Source organism: Rattus rattus, chromosome 13 (assembly GCF_011064425.1).
Source record: "Rattus rattus isolate New Zealand chromosome 13, Rrattus_CSIRO_v1, whole genome shotgun sequence".
NCBI classification, from domain to species: Eukaryota; Metazoa; Chordata; class Mammalia; order Rodentia; family Muridae; genus Rattus; species Rattus rattus.
The window spans coordinates 45,694,894-45,708,028 of NC_046166.1; positions in this window are offsets into that span (position 1 = coordinate 45,694,894).

The following is a 13,135-nucleotide window of genomic DNA, read 5'->3' on the forward strand; positions in this document are numbered from 1 at the left end:
TTTATAGAAGGCTAGAGGAAGTGGCCAGCGCTTTTCTACTTCATTGTTCACAGTTCTAAGTCAGATGAAATAGTGTCTTCCTGGAAAAAGGCCCGTATTTTTAGGATTCTGTCCTTTCGACTGTTATAATAAATGGAGCAGTCTACAAGCAACGTGTTTGGAAACTGGATGTGACTGTGCCCTATATTATGGTCAAAATTGGCTCCTGGAGAAGACCCGACAGTTCTGAGCACCGTCCACTTGAGGCAAAGGTGACTTGACAAAGGGCTTTATGGAAGCCCTGAAGTGTTTACTGCTTTTAAAATGGCCGGCCTTTCAGAAAAGAACCCCATTCTTCACTGCAGCTAGAATGCTACCATTTCTCACGTTGACTACTAATTCTACCACAAAATGTCTGTGTTAATCCCTATGTATCTTAGCCTTAATTTCTCCTTTTTTTAAAGATGAAATCTTGAAATACAAAGGACATTTCCAACTTTGGACTATATATCAGGCCATTGCAGCAGGGAGGCTCCACGCTGAGAAGACTCCTACACCAAATCAGATGCCTTCTTAGGCTTTCTTATCAGCCTATAAATTTGTAGATACAGTAGCCTATATTACCCATTATAAGACAGCACCAGGCCACTTCTCATAGTAAATGGCAAGCTAGAGACTACCTGGCCCAGTACCACGGGGCCTTAAGATAACAATGGTATTAACATTAGGGAGCTGCTGCCCTGAACTAGATAAGCTTGGATCTGAATGCTACTGTCTGGGCCCAAGGGAGCCTGAAGGACAGGGAAGCTTCGAGATCTTAGGGATTATCTCCCACTTAAAGGATAGGTCTAATACACCTACATCCAAACACTTCAACTAGAATGACTGCAAATACAGAAACTTAAATTTAGGGAACAGATCTTTCCAGCTTCTCTAGGAATGCTTTGAGGAAGTCAGGCCTTTACTGACAGCTAGTAAACTAAGACCAGCTTCAAAAACCAAACTGTAGCCTAGAGCGGCCCCTAGAGGTAAAATGCATAATCACATTACCAAGCTGCACCCTAATTTTAACTACAGTGAAAAATCAAGATTGTCGTTGAAATTTATTAGCATCACTTCATGAACGTTTTAAGTACCGACTTGACAATGCGTGCTTAACATAATTAATAGTATTGAAACTGTGGGCTGCTTTCTTGGGCTTCGTTTCCAGGGCTGTGTTCAGTGAATGGAACAGAAAGAAGAAAGATGGGGGAAGATATTATATGTTGGGATGTTAAATGTCATTTATGTTCTACTGTCAGAAACTCTTATCTAGACCACCACTTTCATCCGTGAAAGTGTTACTCACTTTAAAGATATTGCACAAGCTATAATATCATAGGAACCAATAAAAACTCTAGGTGCAAGCTATTTCTTTTTCTTTTATTTGGTCTCTCTTACAAGACATCTGGACCACAGCCCCGTCTCCCTTCCTTCACTCCTCCCAGTCCCCCATCTCCTCATTTCCACAGATCCACTGTCCCTCTGTTTCCCTTCAGAAAAGAGCAAGCCTTTCAGGGATACGAACTAAACTCGGCATCACAGGATGCAGTAAGACTAGACACAAACCCTCATGGCAACAATGGATGAGGCGGCCTAGTAGGAGGAAAAGAGTCCCAAGAGCAGAAAAAAGAGTCCGAGACACCCTTCCCCTACTTCCCCTACTCCCTCCCACCTTTAGGAATCCCAAAAACTCGAGCTAAACAACCACAGCATATGTGAAGAGGGCCTAGCACAAACAGAGGCAGGCTCCATGGCCGCCATGCCAGTCTCGGTGAGCCTTATTAGCCCTGTTTAGCTGATTCTGTGGGCTGTGTCCTCCTGGTATCCTCGAACTCTCTGGCTCCTACAGTCCTCCTTTCCCTCTCCAGGGAACTTCTCCTAATATTTGGCTATGAGTCTCTGCGTCTGCTCCTGGAAGCCTCTCTGGTGACTACTGGGCTAAGCTCTGATTTGTGAATGTAGCAGAATGGCATTAGGAATCATTTCACTAACATTTTGTTGTTGTTGTTGTTTATATTTGGTACCCTAGGTCTCTGAGCCAACCAGCTTCCAGTTGCTGGCCACCTGGAGGGTGGGGGACATCAGCTCTGTCTTTCTCTTGCTCTCTCATGGTTTAGGTCTCAAGTTAGACCAGTCATTGATTGATCACTCCCAAAGCTCTGAGTCACCGCTGCTCGAGTGCATCTTGTATAAGACAATGTTTTAGCACAGTTGACTTGAGGGACTAAGTAACAAAGAGAAAGTACCTTGGGATTGCTAAAAAGTCATAGCTAGAAAGCTTCAAAGTGTATTCTGCCCGCCTACAATTGCTATGGAAGAAAATTCTTGACGTATGACATTCATTTTTAATAATGACATATAAAGACACATTTTTAAAGTTTGGTATTTTGTTTTCACTCTTTTCAATAAAGGTTCTGTAACATTGTATATGTCAACAGAATGACAGAAGCGACCCTTGAGTTCATGGTGCAAATTTTCAAGCTTGAGCATGAACACGAGTGCTTCACAGAAGTGTCTGTGCAGGGAGGGGCCTGGCTGTTTGTCAGACTGACTTCAGTCTTCACTCCTTTGAGTAGCAAGATAACTTGGGTCAGAGTATTAAAATGGTTTTTGGCTCTCCCTGGTTTTTAACCTTATGTTTATTTCAAATTCTGTCTCCTTAAGTTTGGGTCAACCAGAAGTAAATGCTAAAAGGAATCAGACACATGGAAAACTGTAGAAGCCATACATACAGAGTCACTGGCCTTTAACTACTGCAGAGGGCGAGGCAGGAGGTAGGAGTTAAGGGCCTACCTGGGCTCCAAAATGAGGTTATGGCAAGCCTAGAGAGTTTATGGAGATCTTGACTCAAAATAAAATGTAAAACCAAAGCCTGAGACTCTGGTTCAGTGATAGCCTGCACAGAAAAATAAAATGGAATAGGGGAAACTTACTAAGGAGAGTGGAAATGTCTCAAACTGAAATTCAAGCCTGACAGCTGGGAAGGAAATTGAAGGAGGAAGAGGAGCAATGGGGAAGATGAGGAAGAGTCTCTGATTGCAAAGTGGACTTGATCGCCTTTTAAACCAATTACTCAAAAAGAGACGACTGGAACTCAAGTTTATTGCTTGAAAATCTATATACCAGTAACCGCATTTCAACACCCCCAAGAACACAAATACGAATGAGATCATATCCTGGGTTTATGCTAACTCTGGCACTCTTCTCTACCCACTATTTTAGGAAGGGAATCAAAACTTTGTGGAGGTTCTTTTTTCCCATGTAAACTAAACACCATCCAGTAGTTGAGAAATTGGAAACCACGAAGCTTGGGAAGAAAAATGAATGCTTTGGAGCATAAATTTTTCCATTAAATTATGCCAATAAACTTGGAGCCTTGAGAGTTACTATACACAGATACTTTGGTAAAGGAAGGAAATGTTCTTTGCTGCCCTTCAAGTGGGACTAGGAATCAAATGATTGGAGTAGCAATCTGCTTAATTTCTACAAGGATAAATAGATCAATTAATCATTTTCATACCAATTGAAAAACAATTAGGTTGAGTTGAATATGTTTGTTAATGTAGGATACCACTTTTCTAATTTTTTTTAAAAAAAACAAACCTAAGTTATAATTCTAATTGTATTTTTCTTAGGCAAGCCAGACAAACACTGAGTGATAACACCAAAGATAAATTGAAAGTGGCTATGTTAAATAAGACCAAAATTTTCCAATGTGTGCATGCCATGTACATGTGTGCGGGCATGCTCATGTGTGTGTGTGTGTGTGTGTGCATGGGCGTTCCTGTGTGAGTATTCACTTATGCTTCTGTGTAGATGTCAGAGTTTGACACTGGGATTTCTTCCTCTCCTAAAAGTAGAAGCCAAGGAACATAGCTGAACTCTAGCATACTTAAGATGGGCGATGGTAGTGTGTCTAACTCAGCTGGATTAAAATGCAGGGTGTCCATAAGGAAGGGGAGGGGAGGGGATGTTTGCCCGAAACCAGGAAAGGAATAACACTCGAAATGTATATAAGAAATACTCAAGTTAATAATAATAAAAAAATAAATAAATAAAAAATATGCAGGGTGTCACGTGATTACATTCAAACTGAAGCTGCGAATCCAGAGGAAGGTTGAAGAGACACAAACTGGGCTGACCATACTTACAGTTTCCTTTGTTTCTTCTTTCTTTGCCTGAAACTCCTCCACCCTCTTTGAATAAAAATAAGCTACGTATACAACCGAATTCCCAGAGTATGGACTGATAGCAGCTGTTATGATAATATTATAGTCATTGCTTCTAAATATACTATTGTCCAATTTAATTTAAAGCATGCGTATAATAAAGGAAAATACATAAAGGAGTATAATGTCAAATTTAGACATGACACCAGTATTATGATTGAAAATATAGGTCAGGGCTGTCCTACCTTTGGTTGTCTCTGAATTAATCCATGTAGGTCGCCTTGGATTTTCATATCTATAATTGAAATACAAATTCCACTGTGACCTTTATTCTTGCTTTTGGAGGTCAAGATGTTAGCCATGCAGGAAAAGGCACAAAAATCCTACCATGTGAGCTCCCTTACTTAAAAGCTAAAACAGCAATTTTTCATAGTGAAGGCAGAGCACTTACTTGCCTCTGTAGCTGAGATGACTCAGTTTCTGAGTTGGTTAATTTCCACCCAACAGCACATTCCTTCCAGCTGTCATCTGTACCCACTCCCACTTCTGTGCAATTTATGCAAATTGTACAATAAACTACCCTTCTCTTCCCACCCGCTATCACTTTCCTTAAGCATTCCTGTGTTACCCTTAGTCACCATGGGCCAATGCACTAACCCTCTCCCCTTGCAATCTATTACAAGCCATATCCATCATCTTTCATGATCTAATATCCTACCTTATACAAAGATGTATCACCATCAATAAATATTTACACAGAAGCTACATGACAATGAGAAGTCCACATGAAAACACATTAGCTAACATTTTAGTAGGTATACACCCATAACCAATCATTGGCAATAAGGCAGCAGCAGCCATGTGACTTGACCAGTAAGAGACCCTATATTTTATTGACAGCAGAAATGCTACCATACCTGAGATGGTGCCGTGCCCAACCTCGACCAGCAAGGAAGACACGACCACAGGAGATCTTCTTCAAGCAGTTTTACTCAGGAACCTTGATAAAATCTTCTGACCTCTATCTCTTCTGACTTTCTCTCCTGGGGAACGCCCTGCACCACACTTAAATAGCTAGCACTGGCCAGTCCTAGCAAGCCATGGGTCATGGGTCATGTAGATAGGCTGTCACTATGCGGAAGCTAGCAGGCCAGGCAGACATAGCCAAATAAGGACTTGTTTACTGCAAGGACCGCTCACCGTAGGGAGGGTGGAAGGCGGAAACCAGCACCATCTTTGAGGCGCGGCACATCGCAGCTCTCTACAAGATGGGATTTTGCAAAACAGTGATTAAGACTCAATGTTCTTATCAATGCTGAGATTCACTACCAGCATCTACTAGACTGAAGATATTAATGATCTGTAATTCTTCAGGATCATTATAACCAGAGAAACTCAAATAATGCTCTGCTCTGAAATGAACTAATGCTGACAAGAGTATGCCACAGAGCCTCAAGGCGTAGGACAATCAAAAATTACCTTTAACCTGATATTTCCTGTTGTGTTCCATTTGTTGTTTCACCACACTTGAAATTACAAAGCACAGCCAAATACTGGGAATTTCAATGGAGTGCCAACTATCTATAGGACATGAAGCCAGTCCACTTTTTCAAATGATGGCAAGAATAAAACAAATAGAATAACGATTGTGTAGTAACTAACAAGATGCAATAACTCATTTCCAAGAAATAAAAATATAAAATACCTAAAGCAATCAGCAATGCCACCCACAAAATTAACAAAGTATTTTGATTCAATATTTATTAAACTTTTCCAATAATAAACTTGTAAGCATTACATCAAATGCAACAAGGCAAATGAGGAAGAGATTATACGGCCACCATCCACGTGAATCATGTGATAACAGAAAGTAATAGAAGTGTTTCTTTGCAACAACCAACAGAAGATATTGCCTTTGCTTATCAACAAACGTCCAATCACATACATTTCTTGTCTATATTTAGATCTCTGTAACAGCATTATTTCAGTTCAGTTAACTGGATGAGGCAAGAGATCCTCCTACAATAAGGGCTCGGAAGTGGGATTACATCTTCTTGTAGGTAAGAAATTCCTTCAAATGGAATTTTCTGGATTAAAAAGTTCAAACAATGCATTTCATATTGACGACAGAAAATTTAGCTTCAGAACATGGGTTCAGCTCACATCATTTCCTGTTCTCATTATATTCTTAGCCATAAGTACCGATGCATGCTGTGCCTTTATCAATTCTAATTATCGTCTTTTGTCACAAGCCTGAAATATTAGAATTTTACTGCACAGTAAGCCCTGAACAAGGGATGTTCCACTGGTGACACTTTATGTGTGTGGACAGCAGTGGAATTCATTTGCTGAGAGTTGTAGCAGAGAAAGATCAACCAATCAGATTAGCAGACAGGATTTTAAAAACCCTAAGAACCCACCATTATGTATCTTGAAATGAGGTGGCTATTAAAATGCTTATCATGCATTCTGCAACAAATAGCACCATGGGTGTTAGAGTACAGAATCTCCCATACACCGACATATATCAAATTCATGAACAATATTACCGCATAGTCCCTAGAAAGAGAGAAAGCGGTGCCTTCCTTCTGTGAGTTTGCTGTAGCAAACAGCACCCAACACAAGACAACAAAATAAATGCCAAATGGTCACTTTTTTTTCAATCAGGCCAATGTACTGTTTATAGTTTTCTTTACAAAGATGTGGTTTCCTTCTAATTTTGTACTTCAAAACTTCGAGGCCCAGTGATAGCTCCATCAGTTATTTTCTTCTAAGCCTTTTATTTTTTTTAATTCACAATTTAACAATAATTGTACCTGCCTTGCCAGGTAGGTGAAGTTTGAGGAAGAATACAAACAAATGATATAAATTCAAGAGTTTTGATTGATCCAAAGTGCGTTTCACAAGCACGACGGAATCATTACTAAACCCTCCTGAATATGGTCCCCTCTGACTGCTCAGTTGTGAAACTCCTAAAGCCTCTGAGAAACAAAGCAGTCGTATCACCATGTAGCATAGGAAATCATCCTAGGGCAAGGTGCTACAGAAGGTGGAAGGCTTTGTGCATAACCATTGACATTTTAAAGCTCTATCTGCAATCTGTTAGGATCAGGAACCTTTCTTATATTCTCTGTATCTTTTTTTTTCTTTTTTCCAAATCACTTCTTCTTTGACATGGTTGAAAAATGTGCAGACTAGGGAAGATGATGCAAATCCTGCAAGGCTGTCACTTACCATCCCAGCCAGCACTAGTGCTGAGAAAATGAAAAAGCCTCTGACATATCGAAATTTAGCAGCAACATTCTAACTGGGGCGAGCACAATATTTTTAATCCTCCCTGCAAAGATCAAATTAAATCAACGGTAAGCTCTGCCTGACACAGCTCTATGTCATGGACTGCTCAGATGAGAAAGCTGGGAAAGGCTGCAGCTCTTGACTTTGTAGCCCATGGTTTTTGGAGCAATCCAGGGAGCAGCGATAAGCCATCCCTGCATAAAGATTAGCTTTCTAGACAGTGAAATGGTGTCAGAGAGAAGTGGAAGACCCAGACACCCAATTTTTTTCCCTGGCATTTAGATTCAGCTAAAAGCCATCAAATTTCACAGCTGAACTTCAAACATGACTCAGTCAGAGGTTCAAATTTCTCTTTTTCTGCAAAGCAAGACATCTGTATATTCAGCCTATACAACTATGTATTTTAGAAATTGTATATTAAAAGCAGATTCCCTTAATCGATAGTAATTCAGAAATTATAGCTACATCCATTAAAAGTTTCACTTGACGGCAGTTAAAACTTGAGGGCATTGTGGTTTTTCTTTTCTTTTCTTTTCTTTTCTTTTTTAAGCTCAGTATTTGTGAGACACATCTGGAAAGCATTAAAAAATGCAGATTCTAAGTGCTTGTCTGCAGTCCCATTGAGTGGGTCTGGAAAGAAACACCAGAAATTGCACTTTTTTAACAAGCACCCCAGGTGAAACTGAGCTTACAGTCTTTCGATCTTAATGTGATTTTTATAATCCTGATTGTGTTTAAGTCCCTAGAAGAAATTTTTTTAAAAAAAAGGAATGCAATAGAAAGCCTAAAAAAGCATCTTGACAGTTTTGTCGGATTCTGGCTTCTAGAGATTTGTAAATCAAAATTTTATGATATATTAATCCATAATATGAATGCTTTCTGTATAAGCAAACCAAACAAAGAAAAATAATGTATCCTGAGAAAATTATGCAGATCCCCAAAGCAAGGATTTTCCATGTGGGACATTTCAAGGAGACTAGTTCTTATGTCCAAGTTAATTCTCTCAGGTACAGTATCTTTAGTTTTAAGTTTTTGTGTTTCGTTTGAGAGTACAAAAGATGTCAGTATGAAAAGGGATGTGACTGATTCAAGATACTCAACCCTCCATGGCAATATTTCTGTCTGCAGTGAAATAAAATTCTAGTTCTTCTCCATGTGATGCTCAAAGTCTGCCATCTCAATTCCCGCATTTATTGTTCCCCTCAAAAGTCTAAGACCTCAACATTCTTTGTGCGATCATGGCATTAAATATAGCACGTCTAGTTAGATCGATGGAGTAGCACACAGCAATTGTTTGTATGTGAATCATCACACTGCTCTTTAGAAGATAGATCAGATTATCCACTTGTGTGCAGTTTTAGTTCTATGTAGGTTTATGTAATTCGAGTTTGCTTTGTCCTTTGCATTTAAAAATGAATGTTACCTCTTATAGTTCATTACTTCTTAACAGGGGGACTTAACAGGTGTCAAAAATCCCTGTTGTAACGAAGAACAAGAGATGTGGCTAATGCCCCACTGTCATTATTACCTTAAATTGATGCAATACTAGTTTTTAACAAGGAAGCTCGTGTTTTTATTTCTCATTGGACATTCAAAATTATGTAGCCAGTCTTTCTTCTTGGTAGTATTTAGAAATATTATTTAGTGTTTCTTTCCACACACACACAAATTACCAGTATTAACCCACTGCTTTGGTGTGTCCATAAACCATAAATGTGTTTGTTCATTGTACATTATATTTACTGACAACTTCTTGACTAAAACAAAAACTGAATGCATACGCCCTATACTCACAGAATTACAAATTCAGTATCTCTTCATCAGATAGCAATGATTGACTATTCTCCATGAGTAGATCACAATTTTATAAGACTTTGCTTATATGTTAGAAATCATAGCACACCTATTGGTCTGCTTGCAATTAGACTGGGGCTATATCCAAATACAAGGCAGTTTCATGCATCTTGTGTCATGAAAAGTAATAAAGTCATTACAATTTAAATGAACTTGATAAAGTCAAGTAAACCCACCTATAATGACTTATAGTAGAAAAAACTATGAAAATGTCTTAATAACACATATATTGTTTTCTCTTCTTCTGTCTGAATACAAATACTAGGTGTCTCCACTGAATGAGACATCACCATACCTCAGATTCTGGCTTTCACTGTACATATCCATGCACTACTCATCTAGGCTATGGCTTTGAAAGGGCACAGATGAAACCAGTATGAAAAATATAACTGCCACCAGGTGCAAGTCAAAAGTAGAGACTAATGAAGCCTTGTTTTGTAATAGTGAATTAATTTTATTTTATACATAGGTATGTTTCCTTACATGGTTTGCAAACATCTAGGCATCATATACAGTGGCCAGAAATGAGTATAAGACGTTCCAGAACTGGGATTCCAGTTGTAAGCCACCATACAGGTGCTGGTAACCAAGCCCAGGTCATTTGTAAGAGCCACACATGCTCTTAACTGCTAAACCAACCTTCTAGCTCCACACCTAGGAGAAAGAATAAAAAGCATTCAGTTCACAGTGTTCATGTGGATACTTCAAAGTGAAACTGCATAGAACAGATCCTAGGAACTTTCAAATAAGATCAGTGATATGTTTTCTAGCCATGTTTCCCTGCCCTCAATAGACATCCTACTAAGTTCTGATTGTTAATCAGAAGGTATTCTATATTAACTCTCTAAATACTACAGCTGTGTTGGTGCAAGTGTCAATGTCCTCCCACATGTCCGGAATATTATTCTGCATAGACCAAAGCTTTCCAGATAGTTGAGATGTTATCGATCTGTATACATTTCTTTACGTTTTAAGCAAGATGAAAATATTTTATGAAATATATTTCATGGCTTGTTTCTCTAAATTTTGTGTTTCAATGAAATCTCTTTGTTCTTACCAGTAACTCTTAATTATGGGTCAGGAAAAGAATGAAAACATTCGCAATTCTTGCCACAAAGAAGTAGATCCCGCTCTCCTAGCTAAAGCAAGCAAAAACCTAGGAAAAACCTGCCTACGTGAAACATTTTAGACCATGGAGCCAATTGAGAAATGATAATCTCTTAGAGATAATCAACAGATGAAGTGAGCTTTACAATTACTCACGTCATAGCTATGAAAGAATCTTTTGAGTGTGATGAATTGAGGGGGGACTCAGGTAGATTTTAACAGACTCTATGAGTTGTAGACATGGAATCAAGAGAGGCGAAACAAAGGTATCTAAAGAACTAAGAGGAACAATACAAAAGTAACTGTATTGTGCCTGTGTCAGAGAGAGAGAGAGAGAGAGAGAGAGAGAGAGAGAGAGATTAATGCAGAATTGATTCATGCAACTATGAGGTATGAGAACGTTCAAGATCTTCATTCAGCAACCTGTAGTCATATAGAACCTAATAAGTCATCTGAAAGTAGAAATACTCAATATACAGGAAGAGTTTCTGAAGTCTGAAGGCACAGAACTTCTAGCTCTGACCCTTGCAGTCAAGTGGACAGTGTTCCCTGTCAGTATGGCTCTGCACTGCATTTGATCCTTCAGTTAGAAAGAGGATACCCATTCACATGAAAGGACAATCTTCTTTATTCAATCAGCCAGCTCAAGAGTCAATTTCACCTAGAAACACTCTGGAAAGCATTCCCAAGGTAGAGGTTAGTCAAATATTTGGGCATCCTGTGGCCTCAGTAAACATTGTATTTTCCTAGCTTCCAGCAAAATATTGATCTGTGCAATTGTGTAAGTAAATAACCTAGGATAAGAGCAAGTAATCACCCAAACAATTAGAAGAGCTAATACTGTGCACTCACATGGGGGCAAAACTAATCTCTTCTTCTACAAAAAGAAAGGAAAAAACAAGAATACAAAACATTATTCACAGAACACTATACTGAGATCTCACAAGGGTCTTGTTTTTGCATTAGTGGATAATTAAATCTAGGCTAGTCCAACTCCATTCCCATTTAACACATCTTTAAAGAAAGGAGTGTGTGTGTGTGTGTGTGTGTGTGTGTGTGTGTGTGTGTGTGTGCTGTATACAAATACACATAAATACAAAAATGTAAGTGACCTACAAAATAAAAGTTAACAATGTCAAAAGACTAAACGTACTTTAAAAGTGGAGGAAACAAGAACAACTCAAAGTGATATTTGAAGTTAGTATTTGAATTTTCTTGGTGTTATGAAATATACAATGGGTTGAATTGTAGCTTAGTAACAAAGCACAGACTGAGAATGTATTAAGCTCTGGATTCAGTATATATCATAAAAAGACACAAGATGGAAATGAAAGCAGCTAAGACACTATAGAAGAAGATCTTCCTAAATTTTAATGAGGACAATAGAAACTACACACAATTTAACACAAGATAATATTTGGTAATCTAACATGCACGTAATCAGGAACTATAGAGATTGGAACAGAAAAACTATCACACTGACAGTTCCCAACAGTTTAACAAACTCATCAGAAAAACTATCCCAAGAAACTAACTTGCATAACTAAATTGTATAAAACAAATAATAACATGGAAAACAAAAGAGGAGTGAGTGAACACGGAAACAATATTATTCATAAAGGAACAGAGATAAGGAAGACAGACTGTTTTTCCACTGGAAACGAACTCAGCCAAAGACATGCTTTAAATATGGAGAAACAATTAAAGTTGAACTTTCCCCCAGGTGTGGTGACACACATTCATAAGCTCAGTGATCTAAGGCTGACATAGGATCTTATCTCATAAACAAACAAAGCAGGACAAATACCAATGTCAATTCATGTCTTGTAACAATATCTTCCTAAAAATGCAAGTGAAAGGCATTTCAAGAAGAGTTCAATATTCCGCAGACCACACTACAAAAATGTCAGCTCGCTGATCGATGGATATCAGAACAATACATCCTTGAGGCTTATTGAATTAGTAGCCTTATTTCACTCCTAAAATAGATGGCCCCTGTAAGCTGTTCTGACTCCTGCTTCAGCTCACAGACACCATTTTATAAGATTGGGGTTTTTTTTAGGCTTTTGTCTGTAAGGTCTCATAGTTATCACTATCCCTTTCTGTAATAGACCTTTCCATCCTAACTTCCCACTTATAATCAGTGGGCTCCGAAACCAGATAAGAAAATCTAGATTTGAGACCAAATGGAGTTAAAATGTTGAATACCCATTGTGTGTACCAGTCATTATTTCAAAATTATCTAATCTTTTCCATAGCCTAATGACTAGAGACAGATGGTAACCGGCTTTACAAAACCAAAACTGAGTCAGAAATTCCACACTAAATCACACTGGCTCTATTTCTTTGCAATAGTCTACTGGTGAACAACCCACTTAGCCTTATATTCTTCATGGACTCGAGCCCAAAAGCACTTTGTCTAACTCTGCAATGAATTTGGACAGAGTTTACTAAAAGACATTCAAATAGGACAGAAACTACATATGATTTGAATCCATCTGATGCCCATACAATAAACATATGAACTCTAAAAATTATCACTGTGCAGATCCCCCAAATTTTATCACCTTGATCTTATGCAACCAAATCAGCAGAGCCAGGAAATTAAAATTTTCAGACATTGAAGTCAGATCTCTCAGGGGACATCAGCCTCCAACAATCTCCTGAGGATAGCAAGTGTCAGAGTTTCC